Source organism: Euphorbia lathyris, chromosome 3 (assembly GCF_963576675.1).
Source record: "Euphorbia lathyris chromosome 3, ddEupLath1.1, whole genome shotgun sequence".
Taxonomy (NCBI): domain Eukaryota; kingdom Viridiplantae; phylum Streptophyta; class Magnoliopsida; order Malpighiales; family Euphorbiaceae; genus Euphorbia; species Euphorbia lathyris.
In genome coordinates, this window is record NC_088912.1 from 86147029 (window position 1) to 86151369 (window position 4341).

The window sequence follows — 4341 nt, forward strand, 5'->3', positions numbered from 1 at the left end:
TCAAACGTGCCCAATTCCACCAAAGCCCATTACAACATTATTCTTGGCCGAAGTCATAGCTTCGGCCACCTTGCATCCAAAGGTTTTCTTCGGGAACTGCGTTTGGAAACACGTGGACCAATGAGCATGCTGGATTCCAAATGCTATTCTAGGGGATTTTGCATCTCGCCAAATGAAAAATCAGATTTGGACTCATCGGATCCCCTCTTTTTTCTAGTGACCTCTTCCTCTTGGATACCTAGACGGAGTGGGTCCTCCTAAGATGACATTGATAGCACCTCATGGGGCTTCATACTTTTTGTGCTTATCTTTTGGCTCCGATGTAATGCCTTTTCCCATCTTTTATAAGAAATGATATAGTTTTCCTAGGCAACCATTTTATCTAGCTCGACGATAAGTTGTATGCAATCTTTAGAGTCATACCCCTCACTCTTGTGAAACTGGTAATATGTGCCATTATTTCATATGGGCGACCATTTCATATTTACCATGTTCTTCTCAACCTAATATATGACCTCTTTTCTAAGAGAACTGAATAAGAGTGTTGCCGTCTTTGAGTGCTCTGGTGGTTTTCTTCTATCACAATATCCATCATTCATGTGTTGTCTACGTGAGCTGGTGGAGACAACTCTCTCCTTTAATAGAGGGTTCGGTTTATGAGCATCCATCTGCAGAAATCCTTGGCTCGAGTCATCAGATTTTTTAAGGTTTGAGGTTGATTGGTCGTTAATTCTCTATGATAGTTTTTGTTTAGGAAATTAGCCATGATAATGCCTATCTTGGCTTCTACATTTAGCACTTTGACTTGAATAACGACATGTTTGAAGCGTTCCATATGGTCCTTGAGGCCTTCATGATCATGCTGGATGATGTAGTTGAGGTACTGCATGGTTTTGCTTCTGAAGTTCTTTACGTGGGTGGTGGGATGCCTCGTTCCATTTGAACCATTTCGGCATTGGCTCCGTCATGATTCTTGTGCATACTGTCGGGGTGCTTTGAGTTGGTGCCTCTCTCCTTATGTGGCCATCGATCCCGAGTTTTCAGCTCGGTCACCTTCTTCTTATCTTCTTGACTTATGGATCGAGATTCGGTTGTTGTGTGCATGGGCCTTCTCCGATCTCAGTCCAGGGTCCTTCTAATCGGGGAGAATCGTCTTTCTTCTCTTCTCTGGTTTGATCTCTGAAGGGATTGGTTATTGGCATTCCTTATATCTCATGTCGATGGAGTCCTTAATTTGTGGCGCCTTAACAGGGAACCTTCTATCCCTCTTGACTGGCCATCAGAGCCTCTAGGCCGGTACATAAGGAATCCATCCCGGTGGTGTCGATAGCTTCAGACGGTATGCTGTTCGGTAGAATAAATTGTATTCTCATATTTGTTGACGTATCTGATGGTTTTTTAGCTATCTCCAATTTTTCTTTTATCTCAACCATTTCAAGGGCGTGCTCTTGCTGCATTATATTGACAACTTCCTGGACCGAACCGAGGTTCTCCGCTAATCATTTAGAGACTTTTCCCAAAAGGCTCTGTTGCTGTGGCTCAAGGGTGTTAGCATTTTCTTCTATTTCCAAAATTAGGTCGTTATGGACCCGTGGAAGCCGATGCGCTTCTTTTTCCTTCGTTTCTTGAACTCTAGACGCATGGTGTGTGCTGGGAGAAGGGAGGTAAATTGAACTATTCAAACGAGTCATGGCTTTTATGTTAGTCCAAGCTCACAACATCAATTTAATGTTTCTGAATCATGTAGGTCTCTGAGTAAACCTGTAATTAGACAGAGAAAGGGTCAAATATGGGACCGGAGACTGACTAACCCGCTCTGATGCTTATGTAAGCTTTTGGAGATTATGTAGGGCTGAACGCAACAATAAACTAAAACGGTGAAGTATGAGCTTAATGATTGAATGTGTTTTTTTGGAGGTTGTCACATTCTATTTATAATGTGATTGAGCATATTTAAGGTAGTTACAGATCTTGGAGTTCGTGAGGATACATGTCACATGTTGATAGGCGAACTTGTATCCACTAGATGAGATTATTTCCTCAAGTCCACTAAGTCCGTGATTGATGGGGATCGAGGTGATTGTGCTGCAACATGCTGATTTCAACTAGACTTGTCAAATCGTGTTTGTGTGACAAGTTTTGTGGATAGTCATAGTTATAACTTTTTATGATGATGCCACGTGAGTTCTGACTCTTAGGTGATTGCCCGAACCTTACTGCTAGTGCGAGATGTCAAGTATAAAACACTCTTGAAAGCAAATAAATTGATAAAATTTAAGCAATTTCAATAAAAAAAAAAAGGAGAGGGTAAGTTTTATAGTTGGGTATGAATTGAGGGGGGTACATGGTGCGGGAAGCTCCACGACAGCAAAGATGGGGCCAACCTATCACCGCCCTACTAGTAGTTAGTTTTCCTCAACAAAGATTTTGATTTGATGGGATATTTGTTAAGTTTTAACATTTAGTTCATTCTACCCAAACAAGAGCAAAGGAGCCCATTTCAATGATATCATTTCTTAATTCATCACCAATTATTTGGAGGAACCCACCAATTATTAAGTAAATAAAAATATTATCACTAGTATATATTAAATATTATTATTTGCATCATGACTTCTAATTTTAATAATATTTATCATCTCATCTCCCAAAACTAATAAAATGTGAACTAATTTAAACAAACTATTATGAATAGTGAAATTTAGATTTTAATTGTAAACAATGAAATAAAAATTACAACATAAGTGATAAATAAAATTTAAATGTGTAATAATTTACAAAATATGTGATAAATAAAATTGTACACACAAAATACACATGTGTTGCCTTTTTTTTAATTTTAGAACCGAATTCAAACAAAAGCTCAATTTTGTATTAAATTTTTATCTGTAATAATTCCGATTAAATTTGTTCGAATTTTATAGTATAGGTAGGGAGTGAATATTATCAAATCACATTTCGACCCTAGAATCTATAACTCATGTTTTTATTTCTTGCCCAGTAGCAAAAGAAATCTGGAAAACAACAGGCTTATCGGCTCGATTGGAGAAGATTTTGGACCACGAACGTTAGCAAGTGGCTACGGACTTGCCTCGGCGTCTTATTGCATACTGAAACTCAATAGGCACTAGTCATAATGTGGCTGATATGGTTACGTAGAAACATCTTCCGACACGAGCAAAGACTGAAAATGTGAAAACTGAAACCCAAGATATAAAACCCAAACTAATCTAATTAACTAAAAATATATTTAATATATTTTTTTAAATAAAACTGAAAATGTGAAAATATAATTTTTTTGCAAAAACTCTAAAAATAAATATAGATATCCGCTGGCATTTGTCAAATGACATTGTGAAGAAAAAGCAGCCGCTTGCAACAATGATGTAAAATCAATTCACACTTATTAAGACCATCTCAATCTGGGTTTCATTTTCCTTTGAATATTTAAAAGTCATACTTCCTTAATTCCAACCTATGCATTTCAAAGCAAACCGTGAATATATAATAATGTTTTCTTCTAAAATAACATATATCAATTTCATTAGATGAAAAATACAAATGCAACACGGAAATTAAAACGCCGCATTCATATAGACAATAGTCAGTATAAGATCTATAAAAGAAAAAATAGGGATTATAAATAGCAATAAAAATCATAAAAATAATGCGCTCTAACGATTTTAAATGGAAAACCCAATAATTAAGGTTACTCTAGTCATTATATAAGGAGATTTTTTCAAATGGGTATGATGAAAAATGTTGATGTGGTGAGTTGACTTTCGTTAACCGATCATTTTTCAAGCTATACATCATAGTGTGGGATCACCTATAAAATTATGTATTTTAGTGTGAAAAATTGAATGTTGTACATAAAAGTATAGAATAGGTCAAATGTTGATTTACCCTCACTTTCAGCTTCAAATCTGAGAAATTTATTAGCTAAATGTTGGAGGTTCAAAAAAAATGAGCTATAAGCCAACTATACTGACTTCCATGGAATGTTTAAACCGCCAATGAGTAATTATGTTTGAACTAGTTCCTACACGAAACTAAGATTTGAAAAACAAATTGCAACTTTTTACAAGAGAAATTTTGGTCGAGTCCCTAATGAACTAATTGAGAAAGTTCGAACGTCCATCTCGGTTAGAAAGATATGATCATGTGACCAAAAAAACAAACTTGTTTAGAACTTAGTTTGGTTGATTAGATACAACAAGAGTTAATTAGAAGTTTTGATATAGTTTCTATTAGTTTTATGGATAGATATTAATTATTGTTATTATTTCATTGGTCTTTAATAAAGTTGGCCGATATTATATATGAATTATTTATCGTTTT